Source organism: Pinus tabuliformis, chromosome 2_2 (assembly GCF_031772625.1).
Source record: "Pinus tabuliformis cultivar Carrire ecotype Pingquan chromosome 2_2, CPIR1, whole genome shotgun sequence".
In the NCBI taxonomy this organism is placed as follows: Eukaryota; Viridiplantae; Streptophyta; class Pinopsida; order Pinales; family Pinaceae; genus Pinus; species Pinus tabuliformis.
Window position 1 is genome coordinate 306,289,197 of NC_142300.1, and position 24,814 is coordinate 306,314,010.

Here is a 24,814-nt window from a genome sequence, read left to right on the forward strand (position 1 = left end):
GTTCGGACCCTCGTCTAAAGGAAGGATTCTAGAGGAACATAATAGGCATTGCCTATGCCATGAGCCCTGCCAAGGATCTCAACAAGAAAAATTGGATTGAATTTAGGAAAAAATGAATGCCAAAGCATAGAGGAGACTACGTAGGAAGTCAGAGGTAGAGGCATGCTGAAGTCATGGATTGGCACCACGGCAACATAGGTGATTATTTTAATGACATACTAAAGAGAGTGTGGGAGTCCTAATTTTTTACTAGTGCGTAAGGTGAAAGTGATGGGGGATTCGACTGTCAAATCTTTGATGGTTGAATGGTCCTGACATGAATTGGCCACATTTCATTATAATATTTGATTGGTCGAAATGTTATTATTGATTGGTGAAAAGTTGTTGTTATTAAAAAAAAAAGGAGAGTGTGAAAGGTGGTGTTGGTGTTTGTGTTTTTGTTGGTTTTTAAAAGAGTTGGTGGTTCTTAAAATGGAAGCCCCAGTGTCTGAAACATCAATTCTTGTGTGTTTTTTTATTAATTATAAAAATGGTTGGTGGTTCTTAAGCTAGAAACCCCAATGTCTGAAACATCAATTCTTATAAGGTCAAGTTGTTTGATCAAATTTTGAACACATTCAGTATCCAGACCTCCATCCTAGCAACTAATAGATTGCCAAAACCAAAATATCCAACAGATGGTGGTTGGTCCTTAGTATGGTTCATTACTCAATGGCTCTTATCACGGAAGCCCCGAGGAGTTGAGTTTTCAATATTGTGGATCTTGAAAACTTCATCAACGATGGTCAAAGGTGGTTATGTTTTAAATGGAGGTCAAGTATCAGCTCGAAGATGTGGTGGTGAAAGAGTGGAGTTTGCGATATTCTAGAGTGGATGTGAGAGTTGATGAAGACCAGTTAGACATATATCATTTTTTTTTTGTAATATGTGTTCCATGTAAGCGTTAAGGGAGGGTGTTGGAAGTAATGCTACCATGTCATTTATAGTTGTCATTAGGAGTTACGAGGAGTCAGTCCAGAAGTCGTTGTTTCCAATTTATGAATTGGAGTCATTATCTAGAGGTGTCAAAGTCAGTGTATTATCTCTTATATAATTGTAACTATCGTGATCAATAACATATCAAGCATGATTTTTTGTGTCTAATTGATCTCTCTGATCATCTCCATAAATTTTCTATTGCCAAGGAATACTGAAGTTTGCAGAATCCAATCTTATGATAACAATTCATTACCAATTTTCAGTGATGAGAACATTCCACAAAATATTAATCTAGGATGGTAAGATCCATTCTCGACTTGACAATTTTATCTATCACTTGGAGGATACTATCATCTTATGGCAATGAGGATGACAATTTCGTGATAAGAAGACACTCAAAACAGGAAAAGAGATCAAGACCTTTCATCAGTGAGCTTTGAGGACTAAGATTTTTGTAGAGGAAGGAAATGTTATATATCTATATATATATATATATATATATATATATATATATATATATATATATATATATATATATATATATATGTAAAACTATAATAATAATAAATAATGATTAATTAGTAACTAGTTAATGAAAGGGTATGTCCCTAAGGACATAACCATTTGTGAAAAAGTACCTGCCTATGGTATATAAGAAGACCCTCACCCTCATGGTAATCATTCTCATTCATACATTTTAATATATATTATTTTATCTTCAATGGAGATCTACATATTCAATGTCTTTTGGAGTATTTAACTTAAACTAAGAACTTTGTTTGTTACATGGTTAGTTTCCTTATATTTTTCATATCATTGTTGTACAAAATTCTTTCTTAATGGAAATCCAAAGTTCATTTTCTGTACAAAAACGTGCACTAGATTTTGTTGTTGTTCTCTTATTTCATTTAGTTTTGTCTATTACCTTCATTATTTTCCTTTCCATAACCTAGATATTGTGTATGTAAGATTCTTGTTGTTTGGATACATTATTTCTACTAAGCCCACTAACTTACAAGTCTTCCTACATTCAACTTGTCATTAGCCTCACATATCGAATCTTAAAAAGAATCCAAAATTAACAAAATAGGGGTGTGTAGCCATTGACTTATTTAAGTCCTCCTACTTTTTGTATAGTGCCTCAACATTGAATTTGAAAGTAAAAAAAAGAATTTCAATCACCAAGACCATGAAACCCTTTTTATAACTAGAGTTCATTAGCATGGAAATGTCTATGGATCCCTATAAGTAGCATGATAGTTTCCACTCACTCTCTTCCTCTATATCATATAGGTATAACATATAATTACCTAGTCCTAACGTTTTATGAGAAAATAGTTGTGAGATAGCTCTTCTTAACCCCTAAATTTTGAGAGGTGATTCACACAAAAAAATCATTTTGTGTGTAAAACTTTTGGATTTGAAGATAGCCCAACTCAAGATACTTCCTTAAACACATGGCATTGAATCATAGGTATAAAAATGTATACTATCCCTGATTGAGCACTTTATAACAATCCAAAACCAAACTTCAATATCAACTCTTACACTGTTTTCCTTGGTCAAGCACACTATTGTAAATCCTAACTTAGTATACGTAATGATACCTAATTGCAATGTACAAAAATGTAATCCTTTAAATCTCAAGATTGTGGGAATGAAGGTGTTCTTCTTCAGATTAAAAAAGAAGTATTTAAATTCCATAATTTTTTAAAGCGATTATTAGGAAGATCATGATGGGAGGAGAGTATGTGCATATGGAGGAGAGAGGGCATATGGGATGGACAACGATAGAGGGTCATACGACTGATGGAAAAAAACAAGGCAATATGGCCAATGGGTAGCAATAGAGAACTAAAAATGGTGGCAAGGATGACATACAGATCATGGATGAGGAGAACCATGGTTTCTAATGGTTTCAAGAAATTGATGAGAAACTTATTTTAATAAAGGTAGATGACAAGGAAGAAAATGCTAACCTACATGAAATCTCCAACATTGATGACAAAGTAATTAGGGATAGGATTTACTCCAATCCATTCTCCATCCTTTCACTTGACTTGTAGCCCCCAACATCATCCTAAGAAGCATAGTGAGAGCCCCCGGGTCCTTGTGGCAACCCACTCTAGAGCCAACTCCGTTACAAGGCATGGTGAATAATGATTCAACCTCACAACCGAAGTGTGTTCCTCAAAATTGGAATTGAAATAATCAACAAGAAATCCCAAACTCTAAGCTATGAGTCCCAGCAATCTAAAAGCAAGCTTCTCCATGGCATCTGCATATTTCTCGTGGGCCTCCCTATATCCACATTCCATTGCAAACTAGTCAATAAAAATCAAAACTTTAGGATCCATATCTCAAGACATACAGGTAAGTAATTGTGTTGTGAGATATCAGATCCATGGACGTGCAAATCTCAAAGTAATTCTTAAGATTGGCAACTCCAGGGAATAGATGCCTCACCATACATAACAGCTTCGGGATTAATAAAGACCTTACGCCAGGTGGGTTTTGCGGCAATTGATTTATCGCCATTCCATTATCATCGAACTCGTGTTTGAAACTCACAGGAACACAAATTGCACCTTGACAAGAAAAATCGAAGACCTCTATCCAGTCCCTGACGTTTTTTGTGAGCTCTGTGTCATAATAGCCCATTTTCTTATCCAAGACTATCCTCACTTTGTTTTTTTCTTGCAAGGGGATGGAAAAGAAATTGGTTGCTTCAGATTGGACTTTGTAGAGTAGGTGGGGGTAGATGCCATGGTTGATGACTTGGAAGAATCCCCAGTACCTACAAGTTGTGTGTATTTGAGCAACAAGGGAGTTCAATGTGGAGGGGTGAGGTGTAGTAGTGGATTTGAGAGGGGAAATATTTATGAGGGGGATTTGATCATCGAGTGTGAAGTCGCAGTGTTTGGTGTTTGGGCAATGCTCTAGCAATTGGATGAAGGCTGCATCGATGCCTAAACGGGCTTGGGCTTCACTCTCTAAACCCATTTCTTGTCTGGTTTGATTGATGCTATCTCGATTGTGCTGGAGATTATTAATCTTCTCTTCCATAATATTAATATTAAAAGTACCACATCATTCTAACTGTTTCCACAGGAGAAGAAATGATTACGCCCCGCCACTTGGTCTAACAGAGTAAGCATCCCACTAACAACCACAAAAATGCTCATGACATGTATGTTTATTCTTGTGGTGTATTAAATCTAGATAGTTTATTGTCTATTCTTATGTGATATCTTATTTGATGCACAACCAACACTGTCAAATTTTACATTGCACAACCAACACCCTGCTAATTCCAAGACACATGATCAACACATTTTTTGTTGAATCGAGTCAAAGTAAGTTTATTAGCAATCTTATCTACATTAAAGTTGTGTATTATCTCTTTTTATATTTTTTTCTCAGTTTGCTACTATATTTGTTGTTTCTCAGTTTGAATCATTGGGTAATCCTCTTTGATAAATAGAATCGTGTACTACCAGCAAACCAAATCAAATTTTCATACATAAAACCCACGGAGACCAGAGAAAGTAGGCAAGTGATAAGCTTTTCTCATTTTCTATTTTGGATTTCATTTTTCTAATGTGAAAATTGATGTGGAATCAAACAAATTTATCTTTGTGGGAGTCTCCTATATTTAGTTTTTCTTCTTCCTTGGGGTTCATAGCATTATTTATTCTTTATTTAGTGCATGTCATATCTGAAGTTTGAACTTGTGATTTTGTGGTGAGTGAACTTGTGACTTCCCTTTTAGGAATTGTTGCTCTAAACTTAAGGTGGAGGTATCATTTTGTCGCTCCTTATTTGCATCTTCTAGCATTATACTTTTGGTGGAGTTTCCCGTGGAACTGTAATCAAATCAATTGTTGAATGCGGGCTATGATAGTTGTCTTTGTGGGGAATTTGTATCCATGTTATGGGAATTGAAGTTTTTGACATGGTACATATTACGGGCACATTATGGAGTCATCAAAAGTCATACATGAAACTAACTTTATATAGTTCTTGAATTTGCATTGTCCTTCATAATACGACGATATTGTTCAAGCACAATGGACGATAATGTTCAAGCACAATGGACCTTTAAAAGACACACACCTGCATACATGTTGTAAGGAATTAATTTGTTTAGCACAACCCTCAGAGATGTTTGATGCACTTTAGCTTGCCTTAGGCTTTTAAATCACCATCGCCTAGATTTTGAGCCATCACCTTCCACTACAGAGGAAATACCTTACACCTAACCCATATGACCTCTATGCAGAAGCTGATTTTTCAAAATCCCTGGTTTGTTTCATTAGAAAAGCTCGAAATTAAGAAAACTTGTAGTACAAAAAGGTTACTTGAGATGGCCATTAACACCATATGAGTCAGATTTTTTTCTTCATGGAACCTATACCAGGAAATGCCTACTTTTCTAGCTCCCTCACATAGCATACACTATTATGCATACATTCATTCATTGGTGTGTTTCTTCATAGGATAAGGATTATCCAAAGAAACCTTTTTTTTCTAGCGAATAAAACACGGTAAAATCAAACAAAAATTTGGGGGTCTGCCATAGTTTCATGGGGTCAAAGTTCAAGGGCATATTCTGTACATGCCCTGAGGGGTTTTTGATAGCCTTTGAATTCATGAAGAAGCTTGGATTGAAAAAAAAATATAGGGTTGAATGGAACTTGGACTTTTTGTTTCGCTTTATAAAATATAAGCTTGTGAAGGATGAACTTATGTTTACTCTTAGCCTTTTTTAAAGTGGACAAGGGCAAGATAATATGCTTTCAATATAGAAACTCTAGGGTTGTAGGGTCCATTTTTCAACTAAATCTTAATGAAAGGATAACACTTTAGGTTTAATATTCACTTCTTAGTCATGATAATTGTTCTTTCATAATTTAATTTTAGTTTTTTGTAGTAATGGTTTCATGTTTGCATGGGCATTACCCATGAATTATAGAATCCAAAATCCATTCCCAAACATGGAATCATTAGGTAGTTAGCTTAAAATAATGGTTAAAGGAGATGAAAAAGTAGAGTTCTTTCAAAGGATCACCTTGTGTGGCATAAGATTGCTCCAGTTTTTAGCTATGAGTACAATAAAAATCCCATGCATGATTAGTTTTGTTTATATTTGTTTCATCCTAGTTTCTAGTTTTGAGCATAGAATTGAAATTGGTCTATATCATCCCTTTGTTTATATCTTTTTCATGTAAGTTTCTAAATTTCTTTCTTCTCATTGTCCATTTTCTGATTTTGCTTTCTTGCATTGGATTTCCTTGTAATCTTGCATTTCATGCTAGTTATAGCTAATAAACTATAATGTGTTTCTTCCTCAATATTTGTCTCAATAAAATGGCCAAATTCTACTGAAGAGGGTGAGCTAAAAAGAAGGTGACAATCTACATAAATCCAATTCTAGAAGGTCTGACGTATCTTGAAATTCCACATTAGATGCCTTTTAGGTCATGTAAAAACCATCTACAAGTCCTCTATGTTGAAGTATCTTTTTCTTTGTGTGCTAGGGTATTCTTGAGAGCCACTTACTAGCTATGAACTAGATGACTGAGACCTCACAAGGTTTTTACTTGAATGAACTAATATTAAAGACACAAAGGTATCTTTTTGGTTTTTTGGCCCTTGGTTTATAGTATCTTCGAAGAGCCCATATGTTGGGTGCCATGTCACAACAGTGTCTAGTGGAAAACAATCTTAACGAAGGTGGCTAAGAAGATATCCAATTAAGCTAGAAAACAAGAATCATGTCCTTGCCGAAGGAATTCTAATTTGAAATTCTAATTCATGCTTCCCTTATACAGCTTATAGTTCTATGTTTTAAGATCTCTTCCAATGCATTAAACAGAATTACAAGCTTATCTTGATGAACAAAAATTGTACCGCACTAATATCATGAAGCTAACATTGACTAAGAATTCCATTTCTATGTTGCTAAATGGATCTACGGATATTCAACCATTACTCCAAATAGTCGACATCATCTCTATTACCTCAACAAGAACTACATCCTCACACGTCCACATTACTCTCACTCATGGAATGCATCAACACTAGACTTTGCTACCATCTTATACTAGACAGGTTGCATCTGGAGACATTCAAGTCAGCTTGATTTTTATGCTTAAAAAGGTAGCCTGGATGGTCTTCCAAGACTCTTTGTAAGGCCTAAAATTTTCCTTCACTCTCTTTTGAATTTTTGTCTCTTTTCACTCTTCCTTCATTAAGAAAAAAATATAATGGATTCTATATTAATTCTTCTTTTATTTTTGCAACGTCCATAAGAGTTCATGAACTTGAGGTTGTGAGATGTAAAGCAGCGTTGACTAAAGACTCATCGATGCCACTACATGCAAAGGCTATTATGAAACCAACTCACAAAAAGATAGAAACGAAAGATCAAAGCCTTAGAAATCAGCCTCTTCAAGGGGGAAACCTCCTTTACATTACACAAATGAACAATTCTTGGATGATACAAATGACAAAAACTCCTTTCTATATATGGGAGTCTAAGGGGTCACAATATAATCAAAGTCGACATAACAATAATAATATAAGGGCACAACAATAACAATAGTGGGCTTCTATGGGGCACAATAATAACAATATGAGGACAATAGGGGCACAATAATAACAATAAGGGCTACAATGACAATAGTAATGGGGGAATCACTAGTATTATAGGGACATAACATGCCCCTCTCCTTCAAAAAAGTTTTTTCCTCGATGCTTGAGTAGTTCTGGATGCTTTTGTATAAAATTCTCATCCTCCCATGTGTAATCTTCAGCAGTAAGTGTTTCCACTTGACAAGATACTCCAAAATTGATAGATTTTGTAGCTGTCGAGTTCTTGTTTTCGTGACTGCTTCAGGGTCCAATATGATTTATCCTTCCTCGCCAAGTTATGGAAATATTGTTTGAACTGGGAGCTTGTCACCAATAACCTTTAAGCATGAAACGTGGAAAACGAGTTGCAATTGGGAAGTTGCAGGAAGCTCCAATTTGTATGCCATAGCACCAATCTTTCGTAACACCTTGTATGGACCATAATACTTTGGTGATAATTTATTATCCTTCTTAGCTTTCTTGAGGGACATTTGTTTATATGGTTGTAGCCGTCGAAATACCCAGTCACCAATATCAAAATTTCTTTCGCTGCGATGTTGATTTTCCTGTTGTTCCATTCTATTTTGTACCAAAGTTAGCGTATCCTTTATGAGTTAGAGAACTTGTTGTTGATGCTTGATGTCATCTTCCACTACTTGAACCTTATAATTTTCTCTTAAATATGATGTGATGGATGGTGGGTGATATGTATAAAGTGCCATAAATGGGGTCATTTTTGCTGCAGTATGGAAGTAAGTGTTGTACTACCATTCAGCCAAAGGAAACTATTTGACCCATTGTGTCTTTTTATCACATACAAAGCAACGAAGATATCCTTCCAAGCATTTGTTTACTATCTTAGTTTTCCCATAATATTGAGGATGATAAGATGATCTATGAGCTAACTGAGTACCAAGACAAGAAAATAATTTTTTCCAAACATTTCCAGTGAAAATGGGATCTTTGTCGCTTAAAATAATCTTTGGGTTTCCATGTGGATTTTGAATTGTTTCCATAAATGTAGTAGAAACTGTATTGCCTTTAAATGCATGATATAATGCTCAAAAGTGTGAATACTTGATAAGTTTGTCAACTACCACCATGATGACACTCTTTCCTTCGGACTTGGGTAAACCTGTGATAAATCCATTGAAACCTTCTCCCAATGTTGACTTGGAATGGATAAAGGTTGTAATAGACCTGGGTTGTTAATTGTTTCAACTTTATTTTGTTGGAAAACCAAACATTTCGCCACAAACTTTTGAATATCACATTTAAGGCCATCCCAAAAAAATTCCTTCTTAACCCTATGGTAAGTTTTTAAAAATCTCGAGTGCCCTCCTAAGGGAGAGGTGTGTAATTCCATAAGAATTTTTTGTTTGAGTTGGGAATTCTAACATAGGTATAAGCGATATTTGTACCATAACGAATCATTTTTCCAACTAACTTTTTGAATGAGTGCCCACACTTTTTCGTCACTCTTCCATTCATCCCTTTCTTCTTTTATCCAATCTGGTTGGATAATAGAAATGGCACAAAGCAATGCTTCCACATCCTCATCCTTTCTTGAGAGTGCATCTACCACAATATTTTTATTCCCTTTTTTGTATATGATTTCAAAGTCATAACCCAACATCTTTGTGACCCATTTTTTCTACTCTTCTGAAGATAAAATCTGTTCTAAAAAGTATTTAAGATTATCATGATCCATTTTTACCTTGAAGTGTCTTCCCATTAGGTAGGGTCACCATTTCTTAAGTGCATGTAGTATTGCCAACATTTCCTTCTCATAAATAGCTCTGTGTAAATACTTTCCTTTGATTGGACGACTTTCAAAAGAAATGGGTCTTTCTTCTTGCATTAAAATAGCACCAATTCCATTTCCTAGGGCATCACATTCCACAATAAAGGTTTCTGTGAATTCCGGTGTAGCTAAGACCAGTGCTTGCCACGTTGCCTCTTCAATATGTTCAAAGGCCTTTGTTGCTTATGGTGTTCATAAAAATGCATCTTTCTTCAATAATGTTGTTAGAGGTGCTGCCATTCTCCCATAATTCTTAACAAACTTGTGTTAATACCCTGTCAACCAGAGAAATCCTCACAGATTCTTTATGGATTGTGGATTTTCCATTCCTTAATGGCTTTACTTTTTCTAGGGTCTACCTTAACACCTTCATGAGATACAATATGACTTAGATATTCCACCTCTTGTACTCCAAAGAAACATTTGGAGCTTTTTAAATATAATTGTTTCTCCTCCAATAGTTTGAGCACCTTGTCCACATGTTGAACATTATCCTTCCATGACATGCTATAGATTAGTATATCATCAAAAAATAATAACACAAATTTTCTAAGGGTTTGAAAATGGAATTCATCAAACCTTGAAATGTAGAAGGTGCATCGGTAAGGCCAAAAGGCATGGCCAAAAATTAATAATGCCCTCATGAATTCTAAATGTTGTTTTTGGAATGTCTTATGTCTTCGTTTTGATTTTATGATATCCTGAATGAAGATCCAACTTGGTGAAGTAAATTGATCCATGTAATTCATACAATTGTTCATAAATGATAGGAATAGGAAATTTATCTTTAATAGTGAGCTTGTTGAGCTCCCTATAATCCAGACACATGCACCATGGTCCATCCTTATTTTGCACCAATACTACTAGAGAAGAGAAAGAACTTTGACTAGGTTGAATTATACCAGCCTTTAGCATTTTTGCAACCATATATTCAATTTCAATATTTTGGGCATAGGGATATCTGTAAGGTCTAATGTTTGGAGGAACACTTTCTGGAATCAAATGAATATCATGATCATGATCATGAATAGGTGGGAAACCTTTGGGAGTCTCAAATACCTTGGAATGATTGTCCAAGACTTTTTGAAGATCTGGAGAAGTAGATGATTTCAATGTGGGAACCTCTAGCGAACATAGTTGTGCAATTATGCCTCATTGTTCTTTCTTTAGAAGCTTTGTAATTCCATTAGAGTTGATTATATTTCTTGTTTTCCCTCCGATACATATTAATTCAACATCCTTTCCTTCCAAAGAAAATTTCATGAATATTTCTTTAAAATTAAAATCTATTGTACCCAAGGATTGTAGCCATTGGACTCCTAATACAACATGAGCACCACCCATTGGAATGGAAAGCATTGGGTTATTCAATACATATTCTCCCATGGATAACTTGATATTATGGCACTTTCCAGAGAAATTTATGGTTCTTCCACTTGCAACCATCACTTGACACTCTGGTGCTGGATATAGGAAGCAATTCAATTCCTTGGCTATCTTATAATGAATAAAATAATGGGTACTTGCCGAATCAATCAACACTATTACCTTTTTCTTTTTGATGTGTCCTTCTACCTCGATAGTTTGAGGAGTGGTAATTCCATCCAATGCATTACAAGATATGGTCGGATTCATTTCTTCTTTCTCTAGGGTTTGTTCTTGGTGTATATCCTCTTCTTCTGACATTTCTTATTCCTTTTCTTCCTCCTCTTTAAAATCTATGTAAAATAATTTCTTCTCAACACACTTATGACCTTAGTGAATTTTCTATCACAACTGTAACAAAGCCCTTTTGCTCCTTTTTCTTCCAATTGTTGGGGTGTTGATCCAGGTAGATATTGGTGGCCACCAACCAATTCCACTTGGAACCCACCATTGTTTCTTTTAATTTTTTAGTTTTCGTAATTGTAGCACAATTTACTATTTTTAGCAGTTTTTCGAGTCCTAAACTTCTGAAGCCGCTTTGAGGCCCTAAACGACGTTTTTTGGGAAAACTGGGAGCAATATGGGGCCATGGACAAATGTTTCTCTTCACAAAGTTGTAATCCTTGGATAGATATTTCTAAAGAGGTATTGTGCGCATCAAACAAAGATCATATGCCAAAGCTATGACCCCGGGAAGTTGATGTACCAATTTACCCAAAACGGGGCCCATAATTTGGTGCTTCATCTTCTAGGGTGAGATTTTTGGATGTTTAGGGTTTTCCATTATTTCTCAACAATAAATAGGCCTTTGAGCCTCATTGTAAGATAGTTCAGAGGCATGTAGTCACCACATATCTTCTCATAGATAAGCTACCATCACCCTAGCTAGTTTATTTATATTTATGTTTATAAGCATATTTCAGTATATTATAGTAATGAAATAAAGTATTATTTCTGTTGTATATTTGTATTATTATAGCTCCAAATATCACCCTTGGTATTTGTGATGTTTGGTTTATGGCCTAGGGCAATCCCTCCTTCTAGACTTGGTCCAAATATTTTAAAAACAGTTTTTTATTCCTTGTATGCTACTTTGCCCTAAGATAAAAGTGTGTACACATGGGTTAGTCAATACCCAACCCACGTGTATGTGTTAAAACACTTTAAAAAAATTAAATTTCCTTAATTATGGGCAAAGTTCATGGGTTTTACCTATTGTTTACCTCCTAGTGCTCGTGGCCCAACTGTTTCCCAACTAAAAAGCTAATTGGGAGAAGTATAAATAGACTTCTATGGGAAGGCCTAAAAAATGGAAGAAGAGATAGGATTACTATACTGAGATTATCCCTGACTGAGTCCGAATTATCCCTGTGCTTTAAGCACTTACCCAAGTTTCAGGAAACCCTTGTTTCCTTGAGTGTTGATATTCTCCCACTTGCTTGAGATATCATGGTATTGGTTATGGAAGGAGGTTGTTGAAGACTGGGACTGAACCGATCTGGAGGATGGTTCTGGTTGGAGCCAGAAGAAGAAGACTCAGGTGAACTCTTTCCATGTTTGTTATAGCTTTCTACAATAAAAAGAAACGTTGTCTTGTTCCTGAGATTGACTTTGTTTATGCATCAGATGTTGTTGTAATTCATGTATGAATGTTATTTTGATGTATAACTAATGATTTGCTTATATGATATAAAGTTGATTTCATTAAAATGCTTTATCTATATGTTGCTATGTATGTTCGAATTAGTTGATTGCAGATTTGAAGATCATCAAGAGTTGCAGAGGTCTGAACCCTGTTGGAACTACACAAATGAAGGACATCCCGGTATGATTGTTATCACATAATTTGTTTATATAAGCATGTTTCCTGAGTCATATGTGTGTTTCTTACTATAGATTTCTCTTGCTCTGTTGGGGTTCCAACCCAAACCCTAGGGTACTTATTCCCATAACAGAATTGGCGACTCTATTGAGGATAAAAATCTTGTTATTCCTAGTTTGGGTTGTTCAATGTCAATCAGGGCTCAGTCCTTGGTTTGCTTGCTGTGACAGTATTGTTTGGTCCTGTAGGAACTTAGACCTTAAGTCTGATATTTTTGATCTGGCCTTGTTTTTTTTTCTTGCAAAACTCAGTATACGCACTTTTGTCTGTTAAAGTAGCATACAAATGCTTGTTTCTATGAATTGAACCCACGTATACATGAGTTTCCTTTGTCATAAGCACATGTACATACTTCTGCGCTTGAACATAGTCGCATATACCATTTTTTGCATGCTTTTTTCAAATCTTTCTGCCCAGAAAGGTTTGTTTCTTGGTCTGTTTGGTTTCTGAGTGGTCAATTTCTATCTTTAGAATTTAATTATTCAGTGAGCTTACTGTTTTGAATTATCTTCTTCTTTGAAAAAAATTTGGCCTAGGTTTGCTTTTGATTGAGTGTATGATTTGTGTTTTGACACACAAGACTTCTTATAGAGGTTCTTGATAGTTTTGGTCCTTTGGAACAATAGATTGTTTTCAATCGTTGTGTCAAGCTTGATTATTGGTCTAATTGCTTTGCTTTCCGTCATTTTGTGGCCTTACAACTTTTCTTGCTTTCTGAAAGTTTCTTTTTGATGAATTTGAAAGTGTTTCTTTCCTGACTTCTTGGTCAGTTTCTCAAAGCTCTTTGTTGTTGTTTGGGTCGATTTGTACAAGTTGAAGCCCTTTTTTGTTCAAGTTTTCTTTCGTTGTCAAATTGGTAACTTGCAAAGTTTCCTTGTGCTCTTCTTTCAGTCTTTGAGTCTTTGGTAGCATATAGAGTGCTTTTGAAAGGTTGTTTTCATTGTTCCTTGAAAAAGAAAAGTCGTTAAAGAACATTGTTTTTGTCTTCTTTTTCCAAGTTTGATTTTGGTTTCTTTTGATTTTTTGAAAGTGATTTATGATATTTTTTTATTACTCCTTCCTGTTTGGAGGAGATTTTGTATTCGAAATTTGTATTCTTTTCAAACACTTAAGTTGGCTTATCAAAGTTATAAACAATTTCTTTCATTTCTTTTTAGAGTAATCTAGGATCTTGCATTGTCATGTACGCCTTTCATTATGGTAGTTTTGCATTATTAAAGCATCAATAGTCTTTTCAGTTTTTTTGAGTGAGAAGTGTGCTATAAGAAAAGAAAAGAAAAAAAAAATTCTTTATAGAAGTTTCTTACAACCCAAGTAGAAATTTCTTTTCATCGAAGAACAAATGATTGCATTTCATATAAGTTAGTTTTTCATTAATTTCTTTTGCGTTATACAAACACCATCAGTTTCATTCCATATTGTCCCTTTGACTTAAAAGAACAACCACTTAAAATAAAGTGCTTAATACAGTGATATGGGGTTTAATGGTAAGTTTCGCTGGGTGAAACCCATGAGATGGAGGTTCGAATCTCATTGAGTATATGGCCTGTTGTGTCTTGGCTAGAAGAGTAGGTGACCCCCGAGCGAGCGTCTCGACTCTTGTTGAGGCATAAGTAATTTGTTATTGTGTGTGGCTTGCAGGCTGTTGCACCTAGCCTAGGTTTATAGTGGCAGCCAATTGGATTTGATCCTGGACCTATTTAGGATAACTCTCACCAGTTATTGATTATCCTAGATTAAAAAAAAAAAAAACAAGCGCTTAATAAAATAAACTAGAAAACTTTTTATTGTCGTCAGAATAAACCAACAAGTTTTAGGTTTATTTAAGGTCTTGGATTAGGCGAGAGGAGAGTAAACTCTCTGAGGCCACTCTAAATTGTAAAACATATAAGTCTAATTAAAGAGTTAAATCCAATAGCATTAGGGAGACCAGGAAAGCTCTACAGTTGGGAGTTAAGCACGAGGTTTCATGAAGACAAGGACGAGAGATACCCCCTCTCTTACTTATCAGATCCTACCTCATGACTATTCCACCCGGCTTTTGATACGAGTTGGTGTCTTTAGTTGCCAATCTTAGGGATCCACACAGGTGGCTGTGGAGGGGAATCATGTGGCACCTGAGGTTGACAGTTCAGCAGTACTTCTGGAGGGCACCCGTGCGAATCTTGGGGGCTTGCATCATCAAAGGCTATTGTCTGGAGGTCAGCGTAACTACCTCTAATACCTTCACCTCTAACTACTCTATTTTTGGAAGGCCCTTATTATTAACTTTCTTGAATTTTAGTGTCCAGTCCTAATCACCCGAAGCAGAAATACATGGAAGTTGTTTGATTACTGATCTCTTTAGGGACTTTTTAGTGTGTGTTTTGTGCTCCTAGTTGGCCTAGCTTGTAATTTTCTTGATTCTTTAAGTAGATCTTATAAAAATAATTCAAAGTCGTTGACTGACCATCTCAACGGTCCCAGTGACTTCGTGGGCTTTCACCTACGAGCCCATAGCCTTCTCCTAGAAGGCATAGGACCAATTCTGCCTGTGGTTTTCAACTAGTGGCAGCAAGTGCATCAGAGATTGATCCTCTGCTTAGGGGCATTAGTTCACAAGATAGACCTATTCCTAGGATAGAGTTAGAGAGGAACACGCCAGTTCTTTCTCTAGTACTCTTCTAGTCGGAAGATAGTATTGAAGTAGAAGAGCTTTCAAAGTCAATTGTAGCTCTGAATTCTCCTCTCCATCCTGATCATCTAGATGTATTGTTATACATTGGAACTCTAGTTCATAGGCCTTCGAGCCCAGGTCCACACACATATATCCCTTCGACGACCACTGTTGGAAGCATGGCATCCACCACAATTGTTGCGAGCATGCAAACTCCCATATTTGTGCAAGGGGGAGGAACTATTTCCATCCCTTCTAACACTCCCAGCACTTCCTTATTTGGGTCTACTTCCATTCCGTCGACGAGTGGAAGTTCTCAAGCTAATGCATCCAATTTTGGATTTTTCCCTTTTGGAATGCCCTCTCAAGGTATTCCTTCAATTCCATTGAATATACCATCAACCACCTCCACATCCATGATGAGTGGATCAGCATTTTTTCAAGGTTTCCCATTTGGAAGTGTTCATATACCACATTCCAATGCAACCATAAGGTCTATGCATTTTCCTTTCACAAGTCAAGGTGGTAACCCCTTTCAAAGTTGGACTAACCCTACGATTAGTGTGATAGGAGCTGGGAATCAGTTTTTCAGCCAACAAGGGAATGTGTTGTATTCCTTGGGTACTTCATTTCAATTTTCACCCTTTTCTAATGCTTGGAACCCTTATCAAGGGCTGTCAGCTCCTTTCAATACTTCGTTAGGGGGTAACTTCACCAATTACGGAGGATTTTCGGCAATAATTGGTCAAACTCTGAGTTTTTCTGGACCCCAAGGATCACCCTTTGGTTCAGTAGGTTCTACAAGTTACTTCGGGCAACTTGGTGCCTTTCCAAATCCAGGTCATTCTTTTCAGACATATGGGAACCCCACCCAGTCCAGATGGAATTCCCAAGGTCCTCCACGACTTCCTTTTCTGGCCACGCTTAATCTACCAAACTTGACTAAATTGGCAAATGATCTAATTAGGTACAATCTGGCTTGGCCTCTGGTCCCAACCAAACTTCCATCAGATATTCCAAAATTCGAAGGGAAGAATGGTGAAGACCCAGGTGACCATGTAACCACGTTCCTTTTATGGTGCTCATCCAACTCCCTGATTGATGATTTGATCAGGTTGAGATTATTTCAGTGCACCCTAACCGGGAACGTGGACAAATGGTATATAGAGTTTCCAAGGGGCATTTTTACTTCTTTCAATGATTTGGCTAATATTTTCTTAAACCATTTTCAGTTGCCTATCCATTATGAAGCTCGAATGGAGCTTCCGACCAATTTTCATCAAGACACAACAACTCACATTTCTGACCATATTCAGGAATGGAGATGGAGAAAGAGGCTTATCAAAGCTAAAATTCCACCAGAATTTCATCTCAAGTGGTTTCTAAAATCATTACAACCCGGGATCTCCAAGTATGTTTCTCTTTCCAATGTTTATTCGGAAGAGCAGGCTATTTTTCGAGCCCAGCAGTTAGAACTGATATATTCTCAATGTGGGACTCTCCTGAAAATCCTACCTGATGCTCCTAGATCGAAGGTTGATTTAGCCAAACTGAAGCCAAGCCCTCATGTTGATGGTATAGTTGGATCAATTGACGCAAATACAGTGAACCTTTTGTACCAATTACAGTAGTTGTGTCAACAAACTGCTTCTTCTAACCTAGCTGCACCGTCTACTCCTACGCCTTCCCAAACTTCTTCCATAAACATTTTCTAGGCCTATAACCCCAAAGGAAACCAACAATCTGATGGGAAGAAGAAGGGACGAGGTAAAAATAACAATCAGGAAGGGAAGGGTAATGTGAACAAGTCTGGCAACGATGCCGGTGAGGGTAGAAAAGGGTCCAAAAAGAAGGTTAAATTTTCATGCAAGTTATGCAATGGAGATTATTTGACTCACCTCTGCCCAAAAATTCAGGATGCTCAGTGCTTGTTAGTGTAGCAAGGGTCCTATAGCTCCAAAGCTTTCCTGACTAACCATTTCCCCCAAGGGAAGGAATTACTTGCTAGTGCAAGCTCAAATCCTGGTACCTCCGCAGGGGGCAACCAGGAAGGGGAAAATTCCTCAAATGTCTATATGATGGGTTCTCATGTCGATGTTACTACACAAGCACATGATTATGGTGAAATGGAAACATCTAAGGGTAAATCTGCTCTTGATACCATGGACCCACTTCATATTGAGCAACCCTCTACTGAGCCTATACCTCGGATACCGAAAGGTTCCACTAAGCATGCGACTATTAACCCTAATGCTAGGCCAGCCTAGAACTACTCAATTGTAGAATATCTGGCTCAAATTCCTTGCGCTATGTCGGCATTGGAGGTACTCTAGTTATGTCCTGCTCAAAGAAGTGCTTTGGTTTCGGTAATCAAGGCAGTGGATCCAAAAAAATTCTTTAGTGCTCACTTTTGATATGATTAATGTCAAAAAGAGACTTCCTCACCATATGGATTTCCAAATGAAGTCTACTTACCGAAAAACCAATATTTTTTAGACAGTTATAGATGAGTGAGCTTCCACATGTGTAATGTTTATGTCATGTTAGAAGGCCATTGGATCACCTTCAATTGTTCCTTCACCTACTCTCTTAACGGCATTTGATGGTCATTCTCATAGGCCACACGGAATTATCCTATATGTGTTGGAGGAAAGGTCGTTAATATTGAAGTAGAAATCATTGATGCAGACCTAGATTACAACCTCCTCTTAGGAAGGAATTGGATTTATGATATGGATGCCATAGTTTCATCTCTATTATGCATCCTTAGTTTCCCTCATGAGGGGAAGATTGTTAAAATTGATCAGTTAGATTATTCTCCGGGTGACTCTCGAGAAACTTCGGATTCTACCGTTCCATTGGTGGATAATCCTCGTCAACCTATTAAGAATTTAGGAGTTGGGATGTACTCTTCCTAGATGGGTATATTTGGCCTTCCCCCTCCTACAGCTAGAATCAATGCAATTTCATCCTCGAAAGGGCCTTCACAGAAAGAGTTCTTTCGGACTCATTATTTTTCATATCCTTGGACCATACCTTCATCTACGACCACATTAGATGGAGGGCAGGTTGGTGGAATGGAATTCCCCATGTCTGCAGCAGAACTTAGCTATCAATCTATCATTAACTCTACAGACAATCATCCCAGTCCTTTTTAAGAGGAGGAGTTAGATGGTGATGTGGCCCCAGCTTGGACCCTTGACTCTACTTCTGCTTTGGATTTCTTAGATACATTTTTACCATCTGACGAAGAAATTTTAGAAGCAATGACGGGTGTAGATCGACCTTGGGAAGATTTACATCATCAACCATATTTTCTTCCACCATTGCAGGAAGTCGAATCTAGGTTCTCCAATATGCTTACTAGCGATGTTTGTACAGTTTCAAACCCTTTAGCTCCAGCACATTTATTTGTAGTAATATGTCGATTATCTCAAAAAATATACCAATAAACATCTATAGGAATGTCGACATTATCGAAAATGTCTTCATCAGAGCCAATTGTTCCCCTGAAGAGATTCAAATTTACACCAACCTCTTTAAGGAGTTTCGATATTTGTTCACTTGGTCTTATGAGGAAATGCCTAGTATTGACCCATCTATTGTCTAGCATGACATCAAAACGTACAAAAATGCTAAGTCGATTCGTTAGAAGCTTCAACTGTTAAATCCTCGGAAAGAAGTAGCTATTAAAGATGAAGTAGAAAAGCTAGTAAAGGTACATTTCATATACCCCGTTCCTCTAATAGAGTGGGTTTCTAATCCAGTCCCCGTTGATAAAAAACAAGGAACGATCCGAGTGTGCATTGACTTTAGGTATTTGAACAAAGCTTGTCCGAAAGACAATTACCCCACACCATTTATTGGTCAGATAGTTGATGAATGTGCGGGTAATGAAATTTTCTCGTTCATGGACAGATTCTCTGGTTATAATCGAATATCTATCCATCTAGAAGACCAGCATAAAACATCTTTCATTTGTCCCTAGGGTACCTTTGCATACAAAAAGATGCCTTTTGGTCTTAAAAAATTTGGAGCTCCGTTTCAGCGGGCCATGTCTTATGCTTTCCACGACATCAAGCATGTCATTGAAGCATACTTGGATGATTTAGCTGCTCGTTCTCGAAAGAAAATTGACCATCCCAGCCACCTTCGGTTAATTTTTTAGAGATGTCGATTTTACAAGATCCGGTTGAATCCGAATAAGTGCATTTTCACGGTTACACCTAGTCAGTTGTTAGGGTTCATTGTATCAACTGAAGGGATTCGAGTTGATCCCTTCAAGGTTGAGGAAATAATTCAGTTGCCTCCCCATCTTCCATCCGACAAATACAAAGTCTCCAAGGAAAGGTAAATTTCTTGAGATGGTTTATAGCAAACTATGTTGAGATAACTAAAGGATTTATGAGTTTGCTGAAGAAAGGGGTTCCATTTTTATGGGATGACTTTGCGCAATGATCTTTTGATGCCTTGAAGAAGGCATTAATCTCTGCCCCATTATTGATTCCACCAGATTATGGCAAAGATTTCCTTTTTTATCTTGCAGTGGTAGAATCAACCATAGGTATGTTTCTAGTTCAGGAGGATAATTCTCTCACGGAGCATGTGATTTACTACTTGAGTCGAGGCTTGGTAGGTCTTAAACTATGCTATTCTTTGGTTGAGAAATTGGCCTTGGCAGCTGTCCATTTTGTCCCACAGCTTCGTCATTATATTCTTCTACGCAAAACGTTTGTCTTAGCGGTTGTCAATCCTTTTCAGTTTGTCCTCGGTAGTTAAGTGATTGGGGGAAAATATAATCGATGGATTGTTATTTTACAAGAATTCGATCTTGAGGTCTTGTCAGCCAAGTCTAAAAAGTCATTAGTTTTTGCGGAATTAATTTCCGAGCTACCTTGTGAAGAAGACATTGTTTATGAGGAAAATTTCCCCGACGAGCATTTATTCCTCATTTCTTCACAAGATCCCTGGTATGGAGATATCATCATATATCTCCAGACTTAGAAGTACCCACCTTCCTCCTCCAAGGATGAGCATCAAAAGTTACGTCACCTTGCAAAAAACTATGTTATCATTGCTGATACATTATATCACCGAGAATTGATTCAATCCTTAAGCGGTGCTTAACTTTGGAGGAAGCAGATTCTGTACTCAATGATTACCACAGTGGAGCTTGTGGTGGTCATCTTTCAGGGCTTGCAACAACCCAAAAAATTTTGCATGCTGGCTACTTTTGGTCTTCAATTTTCAAAGAATGTATTGAAGCGGTCAAACGTTGCCACCCTTGTCAAGTCTATACTCGAAAGATGTGCGAGCATACAACTCCTCTGTTTCCTGTTATCACTATCGATCCTTTTACGAAGTGGGGCATTGAATTTACCACTTGTAATCTGCCTTCAGCAACGAATCACAAGTATATCATAGTGCCCGTAGACTACTTTACAAAGTTGGTTGAGGCCATGCCTACTTACAAAAACGATAGTGAAATAGCAGCATTGTTTCTCTTCAGTCAGATTATTTCATGTTTTGGTATCCCGAGAGAGATTATCACTGACCATGGCAGTCACTTCTAGAACCAACTGATGACCAAATTGGCTCTTAAGTTGGGCTTCTGACAGGAGCATTCATCTCTTTATTATCCTCAGGCCAATGGGCAAGTCGAAGCCATGAATAAGTCCCTCAAGACAATCCTGCAAAGGACAATTGACAAAAATCATTCCAATTGGCAGATCATGTTGTACCCGGCTCTCTAGGCATACCAAACCTCGGTGAAGACTGCCACTGGTTTTACACCTTTTCAGTTAGTTTACAGGCTGGAATCTATTTTTCCTATTGAATGTGAAATTCCATCCCTTAAGTTAGCTGTTGAGCTTCTTCTAGAGACCTCTAGTCTCGAAGAGTGCCTCGTTCATTTGGAACATCTCGATGAGCAGCGTCGAGATTCCGCCATAATAAACGAGGCCCATAAGAAAAAGGTTAAAACTCAATATGACAAAGATGTCCATCCTTGGGTCTTGTCTTGGTCTATGACCAGGATAAAGATGCCTTGGGGGTAGGCAAACTCAAGTCTATGTGGTATCATCCCTTTGTAGTAAAATGATTTTTAGGAAAAGGGGCTTATGAATTAGTTGATTTTGAAGGAAACAAGTTGGTGGAGCCCCGAAATAATCTCTACCTCAAGAAGTATTTCGCTTAGGTTACGGCCAAGCAACTGCTTCTTTGTATATTTTGTATTTTTGTACATATTTGTCGGGCATTTTTGTGATATCAGCATTTTTTTGATGTGCTTTGGCAGGTGTTGATGGATGACTTGGTATATTTCGAATTCGTCGATGGTGCTAGTCAGCACACTCGGAATCTTGCTTCTGAAACTTGGGTGATTTATTATCCATCTGGTCAATTGATGGTGTCAAGGGGAGTATATATTGGTCCTGCATCAAATAACATTTCCAAATGTATTATCGTTATTAATTTACTATCCAAAGCTATTTCTTATGGAATTGATTCATTGGTAGTGTATCTTGACTCATAGTTGGTAGTGTAACAATTAAATAACATTTATCGGGTTCAGGATCCTTATTTATATCACCAATCTTTTAGAGTGAGAGTGTTGCAACGATCATTTGTTTATATTACATATGTACATATTCCAAGTTCTAAAAATTCATTAGCAGATTCTATTGCTAATCAAGAATTAGATTGGCATATCAATCATTCATCAAATTAAACAAACATAAAAAATTTGGAACTCTATATATATATCATAAAATTGCCTGTGTGTACATAGTTTTCAAAAAATAATATACAAAATCAGGACTAAATTCCCATAATCATGTCCAATCTATCTATCGACCTGTTTCAGGATGATCGGCCAAGAAGTTCACTATTGAATTGGCCACATGCCAAAGTATGCGGACCCAGTCCTGTGGTACTCCTACCATGCGGTGCTGCATATCCTTAGGTAGGTCCTCTATGGCTATCATCAGTACCTGGTGAGTCAATCTCACCAAGTTTCCTTGGACTGCATGTAGGACCCTCTATGTATTAGCAGCTACCTCTTCAGTGCCTCTTCCACGACGCCTGTGCCACGAGAATCCATCTAGTCTCACTAGACCCACATCTGGAACATGATAATTTTATCAGTATTTTGTCCCTGTCAGGCCAGGTAGTAACTCCATTAGGCAGAAAAGATGATTCGATTTATTTCATTAGATAGCTTATTGTTATATAAAAAGAATGTGACTGCTCAGTTCATCTTCTGATGACTGTTCACATTCCAAATTCACCCAACCGCAAAGGATTAGGTATCAACATTCCCCCCTTAATCTGAAGGGATGTTAGTGAGTCCAAGCATCATTCTGAATCTTTCAAGCTTTTCTCTTCCAAGCGCTTTAGTGAAGATGTCTGCAATTTTCTCATTTGTGGAACAATGACGAAGATGGATTGTTTTGGCCTCAACATGATGTCGGATCAGATGATATTTAGTATTGATTTGCTTTGTATGATCATGGAACTTTGGGTTATTGGCCAACTTTATTGCAGAGGTGTTGTCAATCATGAGTGGAGTTGATTGTACTTTTTTTACCTGCAAATCTTCAAGAATTTTCCTGAGCCACACAATTTCTTTCGTTGCTTCATCTGCTGCCACGTATTCTGCTTCTGTTGTGGAATCTGCTGGAACTGATTGTTTGCATGATCTCCAAGAGACAGCTCCTAATCTAAGACTCATAGCATATCCTGAAGTAGATACCCCAGTTTCTTTGTCTCCATCGAAGTCTGAATCAAAGTATCCAATCAAGCTGAAGTCGTCCACCTGTGTATACTTGATTCCAAGGTCTTGAGTTCCCTTCAAGTACCTTAGAACTATTTTTGCAGCAGACCAATGTCCCTCACAAGGCTTTTGCATAAACCTGGAGAGGATTCCAACAACAAATGAAATGTCTGGTCTGGTAGTAGTGAGGTAGATGAGACTTCCTACAAGCTGTTGCATCCTCAAATTCCTTTCCTTCAATAAATGTGAGCTTTAAGTTTTGTTCCATTGGAGTAGAAAGAGGATTGCACTCTGTGATGCCAAATCTGTTTAACAAATCTCCAATGTATTTCTTTTGAGAAAGAAAGATGGATTTTGGATGTTGGGTTACTTCAATGCCAAGATAGTAATGAACATAACCCAAATCAGTCATTTCAAAACTTTTCCCCAATTCCTTCTTTATGGATGCAATGTAGCTTTCATTGTTCCCTCTCATTAAAAGATCATCTACATATACCACAAGATATAAAACTATTTTTCCAACTTTCTTGACAAATAAAGTTGCATCATCAAGATCAAAATGATTGAAGTTGAGTTTCAAAAGATGCTTAGTTAGTTTTTCATACCAAGCTCGCAGTGCTTGTTTGAGGCCATACAAGGATTTCACAAGTTTTCATACTTTATGTTCATGTCCTTTCACAGCAAATCCTTCAAGCTGGGACATAAAAACATTCTCTTTTAGACCTCCATTCGAGAAGGCAGTTTTTACATCCATTTGATGGACTTTCCAACCATTCTAAGCTGCTAGTTCTAAGAGTGTCCGGATGGTGGCCCATTTTGTTGTGGGGGAAAAAGTTTCCTCATAATCAACCCCTTCCTTCTGTGAAAAACCTTTTGCCACAACCCTAGCTTTGTGCTTGTCAAGTGAGCCGTCAGCTTTGTACTTGTTCTTGTAGACCCACTTGCAGCCAATTGGTTTTGTTCCAAATGGAGGATCAACCAGCTTCCAAGTGTCATTCTTTATGAGGGCATCATACTCCTTTTGCATCGCTTCTTTCCATTTATCATGAGAAGCAGCTTCTTTGAAGGAAGTTGGTTCAAAATATGTAGACAAGTTCAATTCACAAGCATAAGAAACATCCATATCAACAGGTGAATTAGAGTCATTTACATCACCTTCATTTTGTCGGTTTGAGTTTCTGGTTCCTGTTTTTCCAATTTCATCAGGATGAACACTTTCAAGTGTCTTTGTCAGCCACTTTGGGGGACCTTTCTGAGATGGTCCAGGCTGCTCTGTTGATTGAGTTGGGACTGAATCAAGATTGAGTCTCCCAATTCTATCAATTACATCACTTAAAGTATCATCCGTTGTTGGAGTTTCAGTCGGGGGAGAGTGTTCTTTAGAAGAAGATTCCACATGTTGATCTAGTATAGGAATCCCCCCTTCAAGATGTGGAATCTGATTATCAAATTCTTGAAATGATTTCGATTTTGCGAATCTATCCAAGCGATCAAGTTGCCGCTCAACAACATTGTCAGATTTGGATGATTCAAGAAAAATTACATCTCTAGATACAACAAACTTTTTATTTACTTCATCATAGAGGCGGTATGCTTTGGAGGTGTTTGAATACCCCAGGAAGATACACTTATGACTTCTAGCACCAAGTTTGTTTCTATGTA

The 24,814-nt window shown here is 37.2% G+C and overlaps 1 pseudogene; it reads right to left on the reverse strand.

Annotated features, from left to right (window-relative positions):
- Positions 1–2,957: 2,957 nt before the first annotated feature.
- On the reverse strand, positions 2,958–4,026 carry LOC149192512 (oxoglutarate-dependent flavonoid 7-O-demethylase 1-like; annotated as a pseudogene).
- Positions 4,027–24,814: the final 20,788 nt, after the last annotated feature.